General features: G+C 39.2%; 1 long non-coding RNA gene and 1 other non-coding gene across 3 annotated transcripts in view; both read right to left on the bottom strand.

Moving 5' to 3' along the window:
• Positions 1 to 5,658: 5,658 nt before the first annotated feature.
• On the bottom strand, positions 5,659 to 15,175 carry LOC115897717. 2 transcript variants are annotated; one of them, XR_004057495.1, is made up of 4 exons: positions 15,138 to 15,175; positions 7,951 to 8,395; positions 7,597 to 7,752; positions 5,659 to 5,870 (listed from the first exon to the last, which is right to left on the bottom strand). It is a non-coding gene; the product is annotated as an uncharacterized LOC115897717 (long non-coding RNA). The 2 variants fall into 2 exon arrangements; XR_004057494.1 differs by lacking the exon at positions 15,138 to 15,175 and having other exon boundaries at positions 7,951 to 9,901.
• Positions 15,176 to 15,227: 52 nt separating this feature from the next.
• LOC104663940 overlaps positions 15,228 to 24,743 on the bottom strand; it is a 28,954-nt gene continuing 19,438 nt past the window's right edge. Inside the window, exons 2-3 of the transcript XR_004057493.1 lie at positions 21,721 to 21,811; positions 15,228 to 15,259 (exon numbers count right to left, since the gene is read on the bottom strand). This is a non-coding gene — a transcript (uncharacterized LOC104663940). The remainder of the gene's footprint in view (positions 15,260 to 21,720; positions 21,812 to 24,743) is intronic.

Below are 24,743 nucleotides of genomic sequence, written 5' to 3'. Positions count from 1 at the left end.
TGTGTGTGTGTGTGTGTGTGTGTGTGTGTGTTAAGCTCATCAGCTATCATTAGCATTTGTGTATTTTCTCTGTGGCCCATGACAATTCTTTCAATGTGGCCCAGGGAGGTCAAAAGATTGGACACCCCTCACAGATTTAGATATGTTAAAATATGTCTGTTTCACATAGTAATAAAAATCAGACAAGTGAAAAATTAAAAATATATTTTAACACAGATGGAAAATACAATATTAATATATGAGCTCTTTCAACATACAACCCCAAATAAAAAGAAAACAACTCACAACAGAGCAAAGCCAGGTGGCCTACAAACTTATGAAAAGGTGTCTAAACTTGCTAGTAATTAGGAAGATGGAAAATAAAGTAACAATGAGGTTTAAACTCATCAGTCTGGTAAAAATATAAGTGTGATAATATCCATTTTGGTATGGCTGCTGGAGGAAAATGGTGTTCTCATTGCTGGTGAAAATAAGAATTGTTACAATCCTTTTTGGAAAGCAATTGGGCAACATTTATTTTGTTGTTATTGTTAATTTGTTTAGACATTAGGGTCTCACTCTATTGCCTGGGCTGGAGTACAGTGGTACAATCATAGCTCACTACAGCCTTGACCTCCTGGGCTCAAGTGATCCTCCCTCCTCAGCCCCTAGAGTAGCTGGGATTACAGACATGTGCCACTATCCCTCGCTATGGGCAATGTTTATTAAAATTAAATATCCACCTCTCTTTGACTCAGAATTTACACTTAAGAAAATCTATCTTATAAAAGTGAAAGTCCCAGTACACAGGGACACATGTGCAAGGGAGTTAATCTGAGCATTATTCAATGTAGTAGAAAACTAGAAACAAAGTAAATCATAATACATCCATACAATAAATGAAGTAGAACTATATTTCCTTGTGAAAATGAAAAATCTGGGAAAAGAGTGTATGATATAACCCTGCTTTCCAAAAAAATGGCCCCAAAATTCTATGTGTGGGAATGTATATAGATTTTTTTGTACATATATATGCTTAGATGGGATTATATGAGCATGGATTTTTAAAATACTTGAAGATACATGCTAGTTTTGTAGCATGGATTGTGGCAGGGGTGGGGCAGCAGGAAAGGAGATGGGGAGGGAAGAGGTTTGCCAAAAGGAAAAAGAAAAAAGATAGTTTGCACAAAAAAAGCCCCAGCATGTGTGCTATAATCCCATCTATTCATTAATGCAGTGCTCACTTGACTATGATTTAGGCTTTAGATTGAGGGAGGTCAATCGCTTATCCCAGCAAACACTAGGAAGGACTTAAATTGTTCTTAACTATCTGATGGCAGGTGCCTCCCAGAGGTAGATGGCATCCATGAAGGCAGGCAAAGCTTCTCAATGCTCATGAAAGGATACCAGTTTGGCTGTGTATTTTTTGGATCTCCAAAGTTTATGGCTCTGCAGTCAACCAGACTCACTCTGTCTCTACTCTTCAGATTCTTGTCGGAGAAAATAACCTCACACTCCCCATTAGCCACATGGGCTGAAAGCTATACCAGTTGGCTGTCTTCAAATAGGAGAATGGCTTCATCATAGTGGTTCTTAGCTAATAATTTTAATAATGATGGTTTAACTTAAGTTTTCCTCTAATTGATAGGTCTGGCAAACCTATCTGGGCAAAAGTTTGTAAAAGGAACAAACCACTTGTTTCACAGCAACATAGACTCGAGAAAGCTGTTGAACCTGGTTGCAGCCTGAAAGTTTTAAATAAATAATAGTCTTGCTGTAGCTACTAAGGAATTGCTCTTCTTTAATCATGGACATTGCTATCCCTGCAGACAATTTTTCAGTCTCTAGTCAACCACATCGTAAGCACGGGGACCTTAACCAATGAAGAAAACCATTTTCAAAAGTTTGAAGTTTCCATTCTTAGTGCAGATCATTGGGCATCTCCCAAAGTGTCTCACAGGCTGCCCAAGGTTCCAAAGTAGTGCACAAGCCCAGAGGGGAGTTCATGGCTTTCTGATTTCTATCTAACCCTTACTATGGACCTAAACTTCACAGCTAAGCTAATGAGACAGAGAACATGTGACCAAGTCTAGTGCCAGCCCTACAGCACACACTCAGTGACTTGAGGCAAGTCACTTTTGCTCTCTACAGCCCAGTGTTCTCATGTATACTCCAACACAGGATCTCAGGGAACACTTTTCTTTTGTTTAATAGTACTTACACAAATTTGTAATTATATGCTTGTGTGTATGATTGTTTAATTGCCTATCTCCTCCACTAAAGCATAATCTCTATACAGATAGGGACAATATGCTGTATCCCTAACACCTAACATGATGGCTGGCACATATTCAAATTCAATAAAAATTTATTAATTTAATGAATAAATAAATACATAAAATGAGAAATATGATTTCAAATATCCTACCAGCTCTAACAGCATATGATTCTCTAAATGCAAAAGGCTTTTATTTTTAAAATTAGGTCATAGTCTTCCTTTGCCCAAACATCACTGAGTAGATTAAGTGCCTAAGTGAGCATGGCCCTGCTCTACATAATTCCTCAAAAAAAAAAAAAAAAACCACAAAACTTAACCTATTAATCATAGTTTCTATTAAGATTTGTTTGGTCCCGCCAAATCTCATTTTGAAAGTTGATTTCCAATGTTGGAGGTGGGGCCTGGTGTGAGGTGTTTGGGTCATGGAGTTGAATCCCTCATGAATGACTTGGTGCCATCCTCACAGTAAACAGCGAGTTCCCACTCTTAGATCCCATAGGAGTTGCCCTGAGAGCTAGTTGTTAAAAAGAGCCTGGCACCTTCCTGTCTCTCTTGTTTCTTCTCTCTTGACATGTGGTCTGTATGTGCTGGCTCCTTTTCTTCTTCTGCCATGCTCACCAGATACAGATGCTGGTGTCATGCATCTTGTACAGCCTGCAGAACCATGAATCAAATAAACCTCTTTTCTTCATATATTACCCAGCCTTAGTTATCCTTTAAAGCAACACAAATGGACTAAGACAGTCCCGTATATCTGAAAGCATTGTAAGATGCCATTTCACCCATAGCTTTGCCTCTTAGCTGAAGTACCATTTATGCAAGATAGATGTTTGTTGTGTGTCCTAAAAGATTTTCAATCTCCCTTGCTATGTTGTTCCTGGATCTTGAAATCCTAACAGTAATTGAAACATAGAAAGAAAAAACTTAGAATTGTCTGGTCCAGTGATTTTTCAAACTGTATTTTAGCAGAGAACCCCTATTTTGCAAAAAGAAATTTTATATAGAAGCACAATATTTCCATTACAAAATGTATGTCTATGTAAATAGATACAGTTTGGAGGGAGGGAAGGAAGGAAGGGGGAAAAAGGAAGGCAGGCAGAAAGAAAATATATGCCCTGGTTGACATGAGAAAGGGAACTGCAGAGCCCTCACCTGCAGGCTTTGCCTCGACCTCCCAATTGGGCCATACCTCCCCTCACTGCCCTCTGCACCTGCCCTGCCTGCCCCATACTGCCCTGTAGGCACCACTGAGACTAGTAGCCTATAAACAGGTTGAAAGCCACCAGTTTGAATGACTATCTCCTTTTAACAAAAGAAAACTAAGACTTAATGACTGAATCATATTCTTCTTTAGTGTTCCAAATCCTTCCTGCAAAAAGTAAACTGTCTTCTTTTTGTTTCTTATTAGATTATACAGCCTACCCCGAAGTAATTTCATATAAATCAGATTATCAGTGTTCAGTATACTCTTCTTATAGTTAAACCACCATCATTTAACTTTACTCATAACATTTTATTTCAACAAAACAATTTTTGAAAATATAAAAATTTCATAAGCACCATTTTCCTGTTAGATACAAAATGTATTTTAAAAACAAATAATTATATTGACCTTTACCATCACATGTCTAAATTTTACACATGTTTATTACAAAGACACAGAGGTGAATTAAAAGAGTATATCATTATACATTGTCAAATAAAGGAAAGGTTTCCTTATCCAAATAGAGAGAATATATAAATGATTACTTAATATAAAGCAAAAGCTATGTCTACCAAAGAACAGACATGCAGTTATTGATCTGGAATTGGCATGATTACAAACTACTCTGCAGTTCTTCCTCTTCCCAATTAAGGTGTCTCTCTTGAACTGATTGAAAGCTGTTTGATAAGTATACTTTTTTCAAGATGGTGTGCTCAGTTGGGGGTCTTTTTATTAAACTGAAATTCTATCATTAGCTCTGACTAGCACCAGCTGCTGTATAAATTCTGTGTTGATGTAGACCTCCACTGGTGTTCCAAATATTGCAGATGAATCTCTCTCTGCCTCCAAAATCCTCAGTCATGCAGTATGAATAATTAACATCTGATAAATGCAGAGCAAAAATGACTTTTATTAGAAGACATGGTACTGGGATCACAATTCCACCTTAACTCCTCAGAACAATGAACCAAATAGGACTTTAGCAGTTAAAACAAAAAAAAGTGTTTCTAAATCTCTCTATATTATGTGTTTCCCTATACCTGATCAGAAATGTTAACAGTAAGACACAGATTAAATGTTTTAGTCTTACAGCAAAGTTAAAGACAGAATCCAAGCAGCAGCACATTTTAACTAATGTTTTTCTGAACGTTCTAATTCCAGATAAATTCAAAGCATTTAGGACTCATGTCTGCCATGATTATTCTTTCTTCTAAATAGTTCATAATCCGTCACTTTTTTTTTTTTTTTTTTTTTTTTTTTTTTTTTTTTGAGACGGAGCCTCTCTCTGTCATCCAGGCTGGAGTACAGCAGTGGCAACATCTCGGCTCACTGCAACCTCTGTCTCCCAGGTTTGAGCAATTCTCTTGCCTCAGCCTCCTGAGTAGCTGGGATTACAGGTCTGCACCACCACATCCAGCTAATTTTTTGTATTTTTAGTAGAGACAGGGTTTCACCATGTTGGTCAGGCTGGTCTCGAACTCCTGACTTCGTGATCCACCCCCCTCAGCCTACCATAGTGCTGGGATTGCAGGCGTGAGCCACCACTCCCAGCCAGTCCATCACTTTTAATAAAAATATTTCCTATTCATGAATCTAATATTATTTCTACAAGATGTATGGTATAAGTACAGCACAAAACAGTTACATGAAATGTCTTTATAGAGTTGAACCTATAAAAACATCTACCTTGTTTGGGAGATGTGCCAAGTGGGATTTTTCCTTAATGTTTTTGATAGGCTTTAGCAGACAGATTTTTATTTTTATTTTTATTTTTTAATTATTATCATACTTTAAGTTCTAGGGTACATGTGCATAACATGCAGGTTTGTTACATATGTATATTTGTGCCATGTTGGTGTGCTGCACCCATCAACTCATCAGCACCCATCAACTCGTCCTTTACATCAGGTATAACTCCCAATGCAATCCCTCCTCCCTCCCCCCTCCCCATAATAGGCCCCGGTGTGTGATGTTCCCCTTCCCGAGTCCAAGTGATCTCATTGTTCAGTTCCCACCTATGAGTGAGAGCATGCGATGTTTGGTTTTCTGTTCTTGCAATAGTTTGCTGAGAATGATGGTTTCCAGCTACATCCATGTCCCTACAAAGGACACAAACTCATCCTTTTTTATGGCTGCATAGTATTCCATGGTATGTATGTGCCACATTTTCTTAATCCAGTCTGTCACTGATGGACATTTGGGTTGATTCCAAGTCTTTGCTATTGTGAATAGTGCCGCAATGAACATACATGTGCATGTGAGCAGACAGATTTTTAAACTTGTCAAAGGACATTGATAAACTTGAATCCATGAAATAATGCAATACATAAAGATAAAATATGCCATAATAGTATAGTGGCTAAGAGCAAAGCATTCTGGAGATCAATTTCTGGGCCTCAGTTTCTCCATCTGTAAATGAAGATAATATTAGTATCAGGCTTAAGACCGTTACTTGACGCACTAAGAGATCATGCGTATGATCATTAGCACAGCACCATGTATTTGTTTTCTATTTCTGCATAACAAATTACTGTACACTTTGTGGCTCAAAACAACAACTGCTTATTATCTTACAGTTTCTAGGTAAGGGCATGGCTTAGATGGGCCATCTGCTTAGAGTCTCACAACACTGTAATCAAGGTGACACCTGGACAGTGTTCTCATCTGGAGAATTGACTGAGGAAGAAACCCCTTTTTAAGCTCACTCAGGTTATTGGCAGAATTCATTTCCATGCTGCTCTAAGACCAAGGATCCAGACTTCTTTCTGACTGCTGGCTGGAGTTTGCCCAAGGTTCCTCACCATGAGAGCTTCCTTAACATGACTGCTTACTTCATCAAGCCAACAAGGAGAGCATCTAGAGTGAATCTACTAGCAAGACAGCGTCTTATATTATGTAACACGATCACAGGAAGAACATCCCACCACTTTTGCCATATTCTGTTGGTTAGAAGCAAGTCCCAGGTCCTGCCTACACACAAGAGTGAACACACCAGGAAGTAAGGATCCCTGGTGGTCATCCTAGAGTTTGTGTGCCAAATATAGTAAATGAATGAATAAATGAAAGTGTGAGTGAATGAATAAGTAAATGAGTAGGTGAATGATTGAAGTTGGGTGTGAATGTTCTAAGCCCCTTGGACAACAAAAAACATGACAAATAGTTGTAAAGACAGGATAAATAGGTAGGTAGTAGTACTCTAAGGTGACTGCTCAGTTGAAGTCATAACACAAGCATCTAACCTTTGTGAAAATAATGTGTTGAATAATTATGGGGCCTGGGCTGTAAGGCCCAGAGAATGTCAGAGTAAAATCTCAGGGATGGTGGGAAATAGAGACCTAAAAGAATATATAGGGCTTTTAGTCTCACTTTAAAGTGATAATTTTCTTACAATTGGAGCAAATGGAGAAATTAGAAATGAAATAAAATGGTCAAATATAATTACATAAATTTTTAACTTCTAAGTAATGGAAATAACTAACAATAAAAACCAAAAAAATCAACACACATGAAAAATAGAATTATCAGCACCAAGTATATGAAAAGTTATTCAAACATACATGTGAACACTAATAATATTCCCAACGGATAAATGGGCAAAGGACATGATTATACGATTCATGCACAGGAAACATGAATAGTAAAATAAATTTGAAAAACAGTTTAAATTTAATATGAATAGGGGAAAAGCCTCACAAACAAAAAAATTCAAGTACCTATCCAATCCATCTTATTTTACCAGCTGATTACTTTAAGATGAGAGAGTAAACAGTAAAGTTAATTGCATTAGTATTGTTAAGCAAAACACCTGGTATAACTTATAACTCACCCTGGGTGGATGGGTATTCGATAATAATTAGCTGTCAGTAGTCAGTGGTAGGAGAGCTAGTATGGATAACTGCAGTCGCCAAATCATCAAAACACTTACTTGCAGACCATAAGACCACATTAACGTGAGGCAGCTAACATGGGGGGAAAAGCTATTTAGAATTCTTTCAATTTTACTTATACCACTTTGGTAGCTGGAATGCAGTAAAACAGATAGAGATCAGACCCCAGAAGAACAAGGAAACTAGGCAAACAGGCTGGATACTCCACAGGAAGAGAATCTGCCCAAGAACAAAGTCAGCGTTCCTACTTTAATGAACATTCTGGTGACAACACCTCGGCCTCGGATGAACTTCTTTGTGACAGCGTCGTGGGATGCCTCAGGGCTGTATGGACTGTTCCTGGACTTGGCACACAAACAGCGACACAGGTGGGTATCCAGTTTTCCCTCTCCCTTGGGCCTGTTCTGGGTAGACAGGGAAAATCAGTTTTGATGCCAGTGATGATATACCCAATATGTTTGTGCACGTGTGTCCTCAGGTCTCTTTAGGAGTAAGTTATGGCATATCTCTCATCATGGCCAGGGGTGGAAGGGCCAACAATTAAATGAATAATAGTAAGCACTCACTAAGTATTTGTTGTGGTTATTAAATGTTGCTTTTACCTTCAGTGGGAAGGAGGCAAATAAAGATGACTTTGTTCCTGGAATCTAGATGGCTTCTCTTGTGGTGTCAGAGAGGGCGGACACCCATGGGACCGCTGCAGCAGAGGCGGGAGGAGGAGGCCCACAGGGGAGCCCAGCACCTGAAGATGATGACGGGCAGCAGCAGGTGGTGTCTGGGAGGTCTGACAGCCACAGTCAGGGCCTGTGGTTTTCAAACACAACTCCAGGCTGACACACTGAGGGAGATCCAGTAAGCTCTTCAAACCAGTGCCATCTACCACCCCCACAGATTAAGGGCAGGATTCGTCAGGGACCTGAGGCAAGGCTAGGGGACAGAAGGTGATATGGCAAAGAGGAATCAAGAGGGAAATGGGGGAGGAGGTTGGAGAGCCAAGCAAGTGGTGGTCACAGTACCTTTCTGAGAACAGTCATTGGTTATTATGCTCTGGAAGAGAGGAGGAAATATATAACAACAGAGACCTTCGGAGGGAATGAGCAGACCACACATTTGTTCTTTCCATATGTCCAGGTGAAGACTGGATGTCTCAGCTGGTCCCCACTCATCTCCTCCCCTCCTCCATCTATAAAATAAATGTACTTTGGTCCTAATATTTTAAGCGCAATTACCCTACACTCATTTGGAGGTCCATCCATGGGGTACTTTTAATAGTTCTTGTCTGCATTTGGTGAATCTTCACATCAGTGTATCTTCCTTGGAATGTACACTTTTGGAATGAAGGAATCAGAGCTATGTAGTTCTCTGAACAGTGTATAACACTGCAAACAATTAGATGACTTATATTTTTAAAATGAAGATGATGCTACTTATAAAATGAATGAGATTCGTAAAGCCATTCTTTTTTGCTGTAATATCAATGGGACTTGAAAAGTTAGTAGTCTGCTGGTGAGAAAACAGCAGTATCACTTCTTAATGTGGTATCAGTTCTTAATATGAAACTAGCTTTTGTATTCCTCTTAAAATGCTTACCATTGTAATCCCACTTCTAGAAGCCTCAGGTAGGGAAATAATAAACAATGTGAACAAAAATGTATGTGTAAACACATGAGCACCTAAATGTTTGATTATAGGAAAATGGCCAGATGAAGCTTGGTATAGCTGCTATATCTAGCAGTTATCAAAATTATAGTTAATAATTTTAACAGGAAAATAGTTATGTTAAAATAGCAAGTGAAAAAAGGACATGCAGTAATTTTTCAATTATATTTTTCCAAAGCATAGAAATAATTGGAAAGAAACATATTGAAATGCTAAGAAAAAAAAAAAAGAGGGCATGAGGAGGAGGGCCTGTATGGCAGAAAAATGGCTAAGAGGTGAGCAATGAGGAAATGAAATGTGTCAAACAGAACTCAGGAAAGGAAAATTCAGTTTTTTGAATACCGTGTGCAAGCAATGAACTAAGCATTTAATAATTCTTGTTAATAATTAAAGATAAACATTGGAATACGTCTATGAGGAGAAAAGAGCCTCTTTCCACAATGAACAGAAACCTCCCATCTTAGCTTAGTTGAAAAACTGGAAAGCTAAGGTAGTTTGAAGTCTGAAAGAGTACATGAGATGACTCAGGTGTGATTAGTAGCCCATCACCTCTGCTGAGCAGCTAAACATGACAGTGAAAATGAGAGTACACATTTGAGAAATGGGATTTGCTGAGGCCATATATGGGAAGAGGGGACAGGCAAGTCATTAGACCAATCTCTACTAGTTTCTAAACCTAGATGTCCATCCAGAATTGCATGGGTAACTATCCAAAACCACAGGTATGCAGCCAAAAAGGCACAGGCCAGAGTAACTATATCAGGGCACAGATGAAACAAAATGGGGGATGGGCAGTGCATAGAGAATATAGAGAATGAAAGGAACGAACAATGGCGCAGTCACCACTCACTGCAGCCTCAACCTCCTGGGCTCAAGGGATTCCCATGCCTCAGCCTCCCAAGTAGCTGTGACTACAGGCGTGAACCACCATGCCCAGCTAATTTTAGTGTTTTTTGCAGAGACAGGGTTTTGTCATGTTGCCCGGGCTGGTCTTGAACTCCTGAGCGCAAGCTATCTGCCTGCCTCGGCCTCCCAAAGTGTTGGGATTACAGACGTGGGCCACTGTGCCCGGCAAAGCATAATGCTTTACATGGGCTTACTCACTTATCCCCTTACAACAGCGTTCCATACTAAGTGTGGGTTTCTGTGTTTAACCCCTTCATTATTTCCTCCCTTACGTTTGCAGCCTTTACCTTTCTACTGACTCATCTTAGTAATGCTTAAATACGTTCTTCATCCCCTACTCTTCTTTCAGCTATTCTGGAAATTCCCCTACTCCGTCCTCCCCTTCAAATCCCAAATTCTCTAAATGATTAAGTACCCATGGTCATTTCCTCATGCCCACACGCTCCCTAGCCCATTACCATTGAGCTCATGTGCCTACCTGCTTTCTAAAGCTGCTTTCACCAATGTTACCAGGGACCTCCTCATTGATAAAATTCATTGCATCCTTTCCATTCCTTACCTTATATGACTTTTTGGCCCCTTTAACCGCTGAGATCCAGTTTTAGAGTTATATGTCTAGCTACTTAATGGACATCCCACAGCTTCATTAGACCTCAAATTCAATATATTCTAAGTTTACCTCATCTTTCCAAAGCTACTCTTGTTCCATGTTCTCTATTTCAGCAAATGACACCATCACCAAAGCTGGTCTTCCTTCTTTCCTTCACCCCCAAATACACTCGGCCACTAAACCCCTATACAGTCTACCCCCTACCTGCCTCTCAGAGCTGATGTGTACTCTTCTCTATCCCTATAGTACTAGGCTCATTTCACCACTCCCTTGGTAGCCCCGTCACTGGACTTCCCTACCCTTCACGCTTCCACTGCCCTACCACCATCTCTATTCTGGTCCCTGGAATGCAGTCCAGGGGATCTTTCTAAAACACAAGTCTGATTTTGTCAGTCCTCTACTTAAAAATTTTCCATGGCTTTCCACTGTCCCTAAAATGAAGTCTAAACTTCTTAACATGGTTAACACGATCCTCTCCAAGTTTCATCTTCAACACATCCCCTTCTGCACGCCACACTCCAGCAATACTTCTTGCTGTTACTCCAATGCTCCTCTCTTCTCTCTCTGGTTGTTTCCAGTGCTTGAAACAGTTCTTCTGACTTTTCTTCTGGCTAAGTCCTTCCACACCTTTAGATCTCAACTTATGTCACTTCCCTTGGAAAGACGTTCCTCAATCCCCAGTCCAGGTTAAGCATCCTTCTTCTGGACATCCACTGTATTACAAATGCTCTTAAAGTGGCCTCTATTTAACCAGCTTACTTGATACATGTAATTTCGTTTGTAAAGCACACTGACTACTGCCCTGCCCTCCCCAATGCTCAAAGCTGATAAGCTGCTGTCTATACACTCATCTTACTACTGCTCTCACCAGTTGAATTGCATTGTATGCCTACCAAGAGTCAGATGTGTTTGGTCTAAATTATTTTATAATAGTTTTACTATGGTTATAGCTATGTTATTTGAGGAAATCTTATGTAAATTCATAAAATATAAGTACAGAAAGTTGTTTCTATAATGTACAAAGACATAAATGTAAACTTCTAAAAGTTACTCTCATGGATATAAAATTGGAAATGGAAAGAAATCATTAAACATCTAAACAGATTCTACTCTGACATAGATTTGTCAGTATCCAATTTAAAGAAATTAAAATAGAAATAAAACATGTGTATATATTACGGATGTGGTTTATATCAGAAAGATGACCGGGACTTCAATTACTGGACATATATTTAAGGAAAAGTCCTTAGCCTTGCATCAAAAAATTGGCAAAATAATATACGTTTATATTTTATTGAAGTGAAATTTATATAGCATACAATTAACCATTTGAAAATATACAAGTCAATGGCATTTAGTGCAGCCATGATGCTGTGCCACTACCAACTCTGTCTAGTTTCAAAACTTGTTCATCACCCCAGAAAAACGCCCTGTACTCTTGAGTAACCACTCCACATTCACCTGCTCCCATCTCCTAACAACCTCTACTCTCTTTAAATTGAAATAGAACATTTAAGGCATGTAGATAACATTTTTAATGACTCTCCACTTTACTGACTTTTTGGATGAGTCTATTAACTATTGGTCCAACACAAGTTGGATGAGTGGGCATATGCACATCTGATTTCCTTGCAGCTCTGTATTAAAATTGCTCATTTCGTTGCCTCCCCTGCCTCCTAGACATTGCACGCTTTGTAGGCAGGGGCATGTTTGAGCTGTTTATACATGGGTCTGTAGTACTTGGCACAATGCTTGGCACACAGTGGGCTCCATATTTGTAGGATTAATTCAGATTACCCAGAAATTAAGTAATATGTCCAAGGACATTAATGGTGAGTCACAATTTAAGCTTAAGTCTCTCTCACAGCACACTAAGCAGAAAATGAGACCTGTCTGGGAGGTGAACTGAGGCAGCAGTCATATTAGAGTTAATACTGAAAAGTGCTTATTATGTGCCTGGCACTGTGCTGAGCTCTTAACAAGTATTACACTGTTTAATCCTCCTAACAACCCTACAAGGTCAATATTATTAACCCAGAAATTCTGGGGAGAGAGTCAGAGATTCCTTAATCCAATTCAAGTATTATAGGACACCAAAGGAAGGCTGTGAGTTCAAAAATAGTTTAGTCAAATGACTGGAAAGGACAACCATTTTATTACTTTAGTAACACTTTTTAGGGCTGGTTTTAGGAAAGAGGAAGTCAGGTCAGATGTCTGCAATGGAGCCCTCTCTAGAGTTTTTGCCCTTCTCCGCACACACACAGACACACACATGCAACGCACATGTCTTGGGTTGTGTCTTGCAAGTACTTGGTTATAATTCTTGGGAAAGATGCCACTCTTACGCTTTTGTTTTTCTCTGTTGATTACCACTGTGTCCTACAGGTACAACCACATCTACTGTAAACCGGAATACTTCTAGATCCCACTGCACTTCAGGGCTCTATCATGTCTGTGCCTCTCTGGAAACCACTACATCCTGTATAGCACCAGGCCACTTGCCCCTCTGCTGGCCACCACCACTGCATGTTCTACTGGTGCTGCCACCAATACCCCAGAGCACAGATGGGCCAATGCTGCTCAGTGATTTATGGTGCAGTGGAGAAGAATGCCTCCTTCTATTTATTCTCTCCATCGAGTTATTTCCAAAGCAATATTGCCTGCCTTGCCAAAGCCTCAGAGGCTTGGGTGAAGATGTGTCTTCTGATTTTTATGTACCATCCACTCTTTGTCCCAGGATCCAGAACTGAGTCCATGGAAATCTGCACCTGGAGCAAAGGCAAACAACCTGAGGTACTTAGGGTAACTGCTCCACTCCAACAAGTAAAGTTTGATGACTGGGCCAGACTTATCCCACTTGATCCCTCTCCACTCAGTCCCTCAGATGATCCTGAGTTCTAAAGGTAGACACTTTTAATGTAGTGCTGGAACCCCAACTCCCTTACTTTTATGACCAAGTGTGGGAAGTGGAAGTGAAAGAGAAGCAATTCGAGACCCTGTAAAGGATGGAGCTCAGGATTTGGTGACAAAGACTTTTAGTGCCAACATAGATGACTTGGTTAAAATGAGTGTGTTGAGTAACACCTCCATGCAGACCACCATAATAGGCCTCTTTGGGGATTCTGACAGAGCAGGATGAACTCTGTTCCCTCACAGAGCTCACAACTCACGTGGGGATACAGTGCAACACAAACTAGCATCTCACAAGCATTCCAAACCTCTGGGCAGGGAAGAGTTAGGGGTGACTGTTAAGTTCTCTTTGTTTGCTTATCTATATTCACTAGTTTTCTGTAACATGTATGTGTTGGTCATAATAAAGCCTGAAGTAAAATTCAACAAGGATAAATACTCTCCAATCAGAGTTGGCACCCAGTGCTCAGATAGCTCAGCACCCCCACAGTCTTCACCAGAGCTGGCCTGGGAGCTCCCTCCACCCTTCTCCTTGAGCATAGGACACAAGTGCCAAAAAGGAACCCTAGGGCATACAGCCCACCTCTTCTCTTGCTCCATCCTCTCTATTATCACTGAACAAATAGATACACTCAACATCTCCTCAAAGCCTTCACTATGCACTGAAAACTCCAAGCTGATTATGGCAGTAATAATAATAAATGAGTCTGAAAAGATCTTGCTAATGCTTTTTATAAAATAAATAGGCTGAGTATCGAATGAGTATTGACCCAAAAATAAAAGTAAATGGCTTTAAACAAAATGTTCCTCAGTGTTCTTCTCTGTTATCCATGATTTCAATGTGATCCTAAATATTTTACTCTAAACATCCCATTTTTAGACACACAACCTTTTAGTTAGCTGTTTTCTAAAAGTACGTGAAATTGGGTTGGTTTTTGGTGTCTTTTTTCTTTTCTCAACCCATACAAGAACAATACTCTTATATATATAGTTCTTGTGAACCAAGTAGGTAGTAAAAAAATTGAGAGTCAAAATTTAAATCTCTTTAATAATTGACTTGTGTAATGTTTATGTCTTGACCATCATCTTCATCATCACCACTGCAAGCATCTGGATTGGACTTGAAGTTTACAAATCATTTCTACAAATAGTATGTATCTTTTGGGTGGCCCTACTATCCCTGTTGTATTGAGGAGGAAACTGGCAAGTCACAGAGGCTAAATGACTTGCCTAGGATCTTACAGCTACTTCTGGTACAGAGCTAGGACTTGATCTCAAATCTGCTAACTCTACAGTTTTTATTCTTTATCCTACCAAATTGCTGTTCCTTTTCTTTAGTTCCTGTATTTTAGTAGTAGTGGCATTTGGTTTAACTGAGAAAATCTTAAATTAAACCTTTGAGTAGCTACCTTTACCACAGTTCCAAGAGACCAATCTAGAGGTACAAACTTAGTCTGAAAAGCACTCTCCTATCTCATTTCACATCTGTCTACTCTTTAAAATTTAAGCACCAAACCGTAAGAACATGTTTTTGAAAAATCAAAATTGGGCCAGGCGCAGTGGCTCATATCTGTAATTCCAGCACTTTGAGAGGCCAAAGTAGGTGGATCACTTGAGGTCAGGGGTTCAAGACTGGCCTGGCCAACATGGCAAAACCCCGTCTCTACTAAAAATACAAAAACTAGCCAGGTGAGCTGCATGCACCTGTAATCCCAGCTACCCAGGAGGCTGAGGCATAAGAATCACTTGAACCTGGAAGGCAGAGGTTGCAGTGAGCCAAGATAGTGCCACTGCACTCCAGCCTGGGTGACAGAGTAAGACTCCATCTGAAACAAAAAGAAAGAAAAATCAAAATTACATTTAAGTTCAGGGAGAGAGAGAGAGAAAGAAACTTAGATGTTCAAATGTTCTCTGTATTACATTTAGCAGCAAGGCAATTGATGTTTCTCTTCAAAAACAAATATTTAAAAATGTCTTTGAAAATATGTGGTATAAACAAAATGTTATATGGGGAGGGAACAAGCTTAGGTAATAGGCAATATCCAATAAAAGATCTAGACCATAGAGCTAGATTGAAATTCTGGATTTGGTCCGGGCGCGATGGCTCACGCCTGTAATCCCAGCACTTTGGGAGGCCAAAGTAGGCGGATCACGAGGTCAGGAGATGGAGACCATACTGGCTAACACGGTGAAACCACGTCTCTGCTAAAAATACAAAAACAATTAGCCAGACATGGTAGGGGGCGCCTGTAGTCCCAGCTACTCCGGAGGCTGAGGCAGGAGAATGGTGTGAACCCGGGAGGCAGAGCTTGCAGTGAGCCAAGATCACGTCACTGCACTCTAGCCTGGGCGACAGAGTGAGACTCCATCTCAAAAAAAAAAAAAAAAAAGAAATTCTGGATTTGAGGATTTCAAATCTGTAAGGCATTTTATCTCAGAGAGTGAGTACATAAGAATTTAAGCATGTGTCTGTATGATTGAAAGATCCAAGTTCAGTCATGGCGGGCGGGGAAAGGAGGTATTTGAGTGTTCTTCAGCACCCGTGGGATGCCAGATTTAGAAAAAATGAAAATAAAAAATGTCCAATTACATTTGAATTTCTAATAAACAACTAACTTTTAAATGTAGTATGTTACATTCAATATTTGAGACATATTTATACTTAAAATGTTTTACTCTTTATCTGGAATTAAATTTAACTGAACATCCTGTACTTTTTCTGGTCAACCTACCCTAGGGGCTAATTCATAGGGCATCCCTGGGCCAGGCTCAGAGAATACTTCCTTGGGGCCATCCCTGATAAGCCAAGAACTAGAACTGAGCTAAAATGAGAAAGTCTGAATTAAGTCCTTGGTTGTATACATACATCTTTTTTAAGTGTTTCATCATCTGCTTGGGCCTTTTGTCTTTGATTGAAAGTCTCTATAAACTGTGCCTGAATACCACAGCGTTAATCACAAGCCTCCTGAAGTATTTTCATATTGTGTGTAATAAATGCCCATATACTTAGGATTTAAAGTAAGAACTACTCACCACAATATTTAGTTAAAATTACAAAGGGAGTACAAATTAAGCCATCATTTTGTTAAGGTGTATATTATAAGTCTTATTTAATTTCCCCATGTTCTTATGTGTATGTTTGTGTAACTGTTGTGTCAAGACTTTCACTGATAAAGTATTTCAGTTAGCTGCTAAAAGAATACATTGAAGGAGTTACAACTGATGTACATTTGGGCTAAATACCTATAATCAGAGTTGTTTCTCACCTGAGTCCCTCTTACTGATGTTATGTAACAAGTGGTCCTGATTGCTAGCAATAACTTGCTTAACATGTTCACATTTGTGTGATAATCACATAAAAATAAAATGACTCACTAGTACTTCAAAAAAGAAACTGATACTAGGTGTAGGCTAGATATGTTATATGGTCACTTTATCATATCTGAAAGCCTCATTCCTAAATCACTAGGATTTTTCAGACTCTTGTCACAGGACTGATTTGAGACCAGCTGAGAGATGAAATTTGTGGGGGATGAGGGAAGCAATGAGAGAAACTGGTGAATGGAAGGCAGGGAATCACCCCTTCATGCTCACCTACCCCCATGCTTCCTGGGTAACCAGAGCTTATCACCTGGGTATAGTCTTATGGCCAAAAAGGACTAAAATGAACTGGAAAGTCAGGGAAGTCATAGTAGTAATGAGCTTTGGTGCAGAGATGTACAGGGAAGTAAAGTCCTCCTCATCCACCAGGGGCCTTTTATGTCCTTGTGTGGCTCCTGTGATGATTATATCACTCTTTAACAATCTTCTGACATTATAATCATGAAATCATCATAAACATTTTTCCTCACAAGTTATTTATTCTCTACCACCTTCTTTCAAAACTTCCTGATTTCACTTTATGGAAGAGACCAGAGAATTCTCAAGATCTAATTCTATCCCACAACCTTTCTATAAATCACTTTAATGTGATGTTCTAGAAAATTTATGGGACACATCTTTGTTAAATAAAAGAGGCATTTACTTGGTAAGGCAGCCAATTTCTCTTATTCATTGATCGGCATGAAACCTTTATTTAAAGCTTTTTGTGTGTGTATGACAGGGTCTTGCTCTGTTACCCAGGCTGGAGTGCAGTGGCCCGGTCATGGCTCACTGCAGACTCCACCTCCTGGGCTCAAACAATCCTCCTGCCTCCACCTCCCGTATAACTGGAACTACAGACCCATGCCCCCACGCCCCACTAATGTTTTGATTTCTTATAGAAACAGGGTCTCACTTTGTTGCTCAGGCTGGTCTCTAATTCCTGGGCTCAAGTGATTCTCCCACCTTGGCTTCTCAAAGTGCTGGAATTATAGGCGCGAGCCACCATGCCCAGCCTATTTAAAGCTTTAGGAAGAAAAGTTTCACATTGCTCAGCCTCATGACTTAAGCAGCTCAACTCAAGGTATGGGTAAGTCATGCCTTTCCTACCACATCATCATGGGAAACCTGAAGTGGCCACTCTCACAGCCTTGCCTATAGGATGCTAAAAGAATGAAACATCTGAAATTATTCCCATATCTTACATGTATCCTGTTTATAAGAAATTTCAGGTTGGGTGCTGTGGCTCACGCCTGTAATCCCAACACTTTGGGAGGCCGAGGCAGGCAGATGATCTGAAGTCAGGAGTTCGAGACCAGTCTGGCCAACATGGCAATACCCCATCTCTACTAAAAATACCAAAACAAAACAAAACAAAAAATTAGCCAGGTGAGGTGGCACATGCCTGTAGTCCCAGCTGCTTGGGAGGCTGAGACAGGAGAATCACGTGAATCCAGCAGGCAGAGGTTGCAGTGAGCTGAGATAGCACCACTGTACTCCAGCCCAGGTGACAAGAAGGAGACTCTGTCTCAAACAAAACAAAACAAAAACCCAGAAATTCCATCTCTCAGAATTTTGTGAAGAATATCTATTCTTTCCCCTAGCTCTGCTCAAAATCATCTCCATGAGATAGTGGATTTATGAATGTGGTAAGAAAAATTCAGTGGACTCTAAGAAAATTTCTTTATCCTGTTTGGAGCCTCCCTTGTCCAGTCCCCTGTAATGTTCTTTATCCCAGATAAATGTAGCCAAGGACTTCCAAACACCTCGGGAAATGCAGAGGTTGAAGAGGGGGAAATCTTATTTTACTATGTAAGTTTTGAATATGCTATTTTTGACTAGATAATGCAATCACGTAGCCCAAGAATTAAAATGACATTAAAACATATACATTGAAAAGCTGTATTATGTTCCCTTTTCCTATCCACCCCCCTAATCCCTGATGCCCCCTATAGGTTAACACTTGCCCTTTGTTCCTCCGGGCTCTTCCAATGTTTTTATGTATATACAAGCATTAATGCATATTTTTATTTCCTAGATTTCTTACACAAAAAGCAACATACACCATATGTCTTCTGCAGCTTGATTGCTCATATAAAATATATCCCGAAGATCACTCCATGTCAGTATATAGGACTCATAAAATGTCCTTGTTGACAGGGTGTTTCTTAACTCTTCACATAACATGCAATGCTACAGTGAACAACTTGTCTATAAGTCCTTTTGTATGTCTGTAGGATAAATTTCCAGAATTGAGACTTCATAGAATTTTTTAATTAAATACTTCTGTTCTAATGCTTCTCAGAGTGGCTTGCATTTGTTAGTGCTTCCTCCTCACCATGGTATACACTTCTGAAGGCATGAACTGTGTTTTATTCATCTTTGCACCCACAGGGGCTACCATAGTGCCTAGCATGTTAATGCTAAATACAAACCAAACTTCTAGTGTAACTGCAACCCTGAGAACATTCAAGTAACCCCTCAACGTAAAGGCTGAGATCTAGGTGTAGATTAAGAGGCACTTCCCAGTTTCTATTTCAAGATGAAAACAGGACTTATAAAGATAAAAGTATTGAATAAGGAGTCAAAGTTTCAAGGATGAGACTGTCTCTTCAAATCCGGGGACTGGGTCAATGTCGGGCAAATTTTCTGGGTTAATCACGCAGAGACAAACTAAGTGGTAAAATAGAGAGGAAGCCTAGAGAACTCCTGCCCACTGATGAGCAGCCACAGGTGACTGAGAATAGCACTTCCCTAAAAGCCAGGATGAGCTATGGAGAAAAGGTAAATGCACACGTGGATTAGAATCTGAGCAGAGATGGAGAGTGTGCGCAGAAAGCGAGGCTGCACGTGGTGCTAATGTAGCTGCTTCTCCACTCTTATGACAGCCTGTGGGAATGGCTCCTGGTTTTGCTCTTTAGCCCCCACCCTTGTCAGGAAGGCTTTTAGGAAGTGGTCTTGGTGAAAACTCAGGCCCAGTCCTAAACTGATGGCATACTTCCCTAGCCGTACTTCCCTAGCTATTTCTCTCCCCATCCCAGTGCTGCTCCTCCCAGCCACAGCTGCTATTCCGAGCACATAGGCCATAGGAGGATTATTTCTTTCCACGAGATAATCACTAAGCCTCCCAGCTGCCACTGAACTCTGTTTAGCCAAGTTTGAAGACATGAACTAGAAGGCAGATGTGTCACACACAGAACTCGTCTCAGTGCTTGTCAAAATCCTCACCTCTCAAAAATTGTCAGTGAAAAATAAATGGTTACAACTTCTTATGTCAATAATGTGGCAATATAATTCAAAAATTGTAAATGTGTTTTTATCTAGCAATTCTACTTCAAGGAATTGATTCTGCAAGTACACTTATAGAAGAACAAAAAAAAAAACCCATATGTTTGCTGAAGTATTATTTGTAAAAGCAAAGAAATTAAATAAAAATTACCTACATATCTGTCAACATTGTAGTGGTTATATCTATAATACTATATTATATAATATCTTTTGCAGCTCTAGAAGAATGAGATAAACCCATGTGTAGGGCATGGAGCAATAGCCACATACACTGAGGTGAATAAAAACAAGTTTAAAATAGTAAATATATTGTATGATTTTATTTGTGATTTAAAAGATGATGTGCTTGCATATGAATTTTTAAAAATTGGTAAAAATATGTGAGAGACTATTAAGGCCACCAGTGGGGAATGGGATTGAGGAGACTAGGGGAAAAGAAAGGAACAACTTTTTATTTTTTTAACTTCATATCCTTTTTGTATTGCCTTTGAGAATTAAAAAGTTCACTTGCAGCCCACATATTATTTCTAAGATTCCTGTGGTATATAGATTATGTAGGATTTGGTGATTTTCTTTTTTTTGAGACAGGGTCTCATTCTGTCACCAAGGCTGCAGTGCAGTGGCATAATCACAGCCTGCTGCAGCCTAGACGTCTGAGACTCAGGAGATCCTCCCACTTCAGACTCCCAGGTGGCTGGACTATAGGTGTGTGCCACCATGCCTGGCTAAGGGTCATACTGTATTGCCCAAGCTGGTCTTGAACTCCTGGGCTCAAGTGACTTGCCCGCCTCGGCCTCTTAAAGTTTTGAGATTACAGTTATGTGTCACTATGCCCAGCCCTAGTGATTGTTTTTGGTCTTTTTTTCCCCCTGAAACAGAGTTTCGCTCTTGTTGCCCAGGCTGCAGTGCAATGGCGTGATCTCCGCTCACTGCAACATCTGCCTCCCAGGTTCAAGCAATTCCCCTGCCTCAGCCTCCTGAGTAGCTGGGATTACAAGCGCCTGCCACCATGCCCAGCTAATTTTTGTATTTTTAGTAGAGATGGGGCTTTACCTCGTTGGCCAGGCTGGTCTCGAACTCCTGACCTCAGGTGATCTGCCCACCTTGGCCTACCAAAGTGCTAGGATTACAGGCATGAGTCACCATACCTGGCCCCCAGTGATGATTTTTTAATCAGAATAGCTATCACTTAAAAAAAAAAAAAAAAAACCTTTTAAAAGGTTCTTCTTGGCTGAGTAAAACATCTGTGGTTGACCTTAATTGAGGTTCACAGAACCAACTTCAGCTTTGTGGGCATATACTCAACACCCAAATCACACAGAAAGCCTAGTATAATTTTCTATGATTAAAAAATCAATGTGTTGAGTCTTCAGACTATTGATTAGGTTGTCAACAATTTTAGTAACACCCTTGACCACCCATAAACTTCCATTTGTCACTTACCTGAACATATCTTTTAAAGAATGCTTTTTAGTTCTTATGTTGCATTTCCTGCAAAATCTCCCATGCAGTGGACTTATTAATCATGAAAAAATTTTGTCATATTTTACAAGGTCAGAGAGAAGTAAAGAAGAAAAGATGATCCCATATTATGTAAGTGTCCTGTTGCTAAAGAATACACTGCTCAGGGCAGACTTACACAAAGTGGTAGATTCTGATACTGGGTTTTCAAATCCTGATAATTGGAGCCATTCAGTCAGTCTCTGTGCCTGATCCTGAATAAAAAGAACCTGAGACGAAAAGCAAGAAGATGAGAAAATGTTCAGACAATAAAAAACATTTGGCAGATGCAATTGGCAGTAGACTCAACATACATTCTCTTGAGGCAAAGCTTTAATGAAGAAGCTCAAATGTAGCAGAATATTGTTTGGAACATCAATTTCCAGGTCACCTACCTTCTCCAAGATTTTCTGTTGCTAAGATGATGATGTCTTTGGTTACCATAATTTAACAAAGTTTTCCAGTATCAAAAAGTTTTAGCAATTTGCCTTTCTGCAATGCAGGGGGAAAAAAGCTGTAGGATGTGCAATGTTTATTCAATTGCCTTGTTGTGTTATTGCTCTTCTTTCTGGAATAGTATTTTGGGTTTGCAAATGTAGAGAAACCTACCTTTTCCTGGTATAGACCTGTGATGACAGGTCTACCGTATAAGCAAATAGACAGACATATCAAGCAAGTTGATAATTCATCTTGCTGTAATTAACCGGATATAGTTTATGGAAGTGATTTAAGCCTAAAATTCACAAACAACCTCATGAAATTTTCAGAAGCAATGTATACTTTTGAGGTTAGCCTCAAAACCTTTGAGAGCTTCCACTTCACAGCTAAATGCTAAAGCACAATAATCATGGGAATAAGGCAAAGGGAGATTAAATGATCAGCAAATGAGGAAGAAACAAAGAGAAAAATAGAGAAAGCAGTGATGTAGCTTAACGAGAGCCTTACATGCCTAGTTCACTTATTGTCAGACAATTCATCTTCTACAATAATAAAAATTGACTGTAGCCTTCCTTCCAAGAAAAGTTGCTTCTTCAAAATGAATAGGTTCTAAGCATGTTTGGTAATTTAATTTCAAATAGATGTGTTGGTATAATTTGGGTTTTAAGGCACTAGCCCTCAATATTTAGATCTTGGTCTCCAGAAATAAATTACCTTGACAACTAACATGAAGGCCAATGTATACCGACCCCAATTATTGGAATGGTATGAATGAATGTATATTTTTAAACTCAATTATCCAGGTAACTTGCACATAAATATAACAAACCAAAGACCACAGGGTGGGATACTGCCTCAACTTCATTTTAGTACAGATTATTTTCTCCTTTGAACCACTAATCAACTTTACTATATGCAGTTTCTACAGTACAAGCCTATTTGCCTCAACATCTTAGCATCATAGTATCCTCTCATCAGAATATTGGTTAGGTTCCCTAGTGTGAATCACTTATCCAGTTGCTTGCCTGATTATTCACATGTTTTTGAGATTTGTGAAATGTAGCAGATAAACAGGTTTATGCTGTGTGCAACTTGGAGGGCAGCCAATGTCTGTCTGCCTATACTGTATATTTACTCTCCTTCCTCAATCTCTCTCTCATACAGAGAAGCTGTATTTTAAGACTAAAATCAGGGTAGAATGCAATCCAGTAATGTCACTGCAGAAAACAGCAGGTGCTCATCCACTCATTTGCAGTGATTCTTGCAGTGAGGAAAGTGAATCAATGATTCATCTAATGGACAAAGAAACGCCACAGTGAACATTTGGAAAAATCAAATGAGGGAAAGGAACATTCTCTTATAAAGGTGGGCTCTGATTTTGGAAAGCAAAACCTCCCACATGAAAATCAGGAAGTTTGTTGTGTTCTGGTTGTAACTGTAGTAAGCAATGGCATGTTCCCTCTCTCCCTGCTTCCTCTGTTTTATTGCTTTTGTGTTGCACTTCTAAAATAAATATCAATAAATCATTGCAGTTAGATACTCTAATATAGACAGAAATGTACTTGACTCCCTACAGTCATTACAATTGGAGGGGACTCTGATTAGGATGCTTTACTTAATTAAGTGATATCGTCTAAAGAGAGTTCTTCCCTCCATTTTCTGTTTAACAGTCTCACAAAACACCAACAGAGGAAATTCATTCTGTTGTTTGCTTTTCTTATTGTAAATGGTTTCTCCTCATTCATATTTTGCAGAAGATGATGTCGTGTTGATGAAATGGCTAATAAGCCAAAGACTATGGTTACACACAGAGTCTTGTTCAAATCAACCCAGGCTACATAGACTGAAAACATTTTCTCCCCTATCTCAAAAATGTGTTTTTAAATTTATTTTTACAGCATCTGTAACCTAAAATTAAGAAAATCCAAAAGAAAATCTTTTCTAAAAAATCACATTTCACCTAGTTTATGTATGGTTCAGCAGAGACCTTAAAAATCTGTTTATTTGAGAAAGCAGAAAAAAAAATGGGCAAAGAATAAACAATCCTTATGCATTAAATGTTATTTGTGAGGCACTTTGATTTTACTGAAAGAAGTCATTAAATTTGGATTGCCAATACAAATATGATTATATATGTTTTCCAAATAAAATGTTATTATGTTGTAACTGAACTCATCCATTTATTGTTTGTTTACCTAGTGCTCAAAAGCATGTTTTATTCATAGATGTCTGGGAGAAAAAAATTTTACTTGATAATCACACCAAGCATATTTAACAAAAGCGAGTCTTCTTTTATTAGTGAACAGGTTTAAGCAGAATGATTTCATTTTTTTTCCCCATTTAGTTAATTCAGACTTGCAGGATCCTTAGCTTACAGCTTTTGTTTCTCCTCCCACGGCCTTTTATGCCTTTAATGTATGCATGCCTATCTACTGATGGGAAAATATCATTTCCTGAAACTCTTCCTTTTTCCCTTCTTGACTATTCTCTCCGTTGATTTCTAGCTTTGGTTAGTTTTCACTAGTTAGTTCTGTCAAATCGCTGTATGTACAAGACAGATACATTGAAGCCAAGCAAATAGTTAATTATCCTGTTGAAAAATTTAAACTTTCTCTCCTTAGAGTGAATTGGAATTCTAATTTGCTCATTCCTTTAAAAATAAATAATATATTTATATATTTAAAGCAATTAAAAAGTGTATAGGATAGAAAGTCATAAAGTGAA

Source organism: Rhinopithecus roxellana, chromosome 5 (genome assembly GCF_007565055.1).
Source record: "Rhinopithecus roxellana isolate Shanxi Qingling chromosome 5, ASM756505v1, whole genome shotgun sequence".
NCBI lineage: Eukaryota > Metazoa > Chordata > Mammalia > Primates > Cercopithecidae > Rhinopithecus > Rhinopithecus roxellana.
This window is presented reverse-complemented; position numbering and strand designations above follow the sequence as displayed.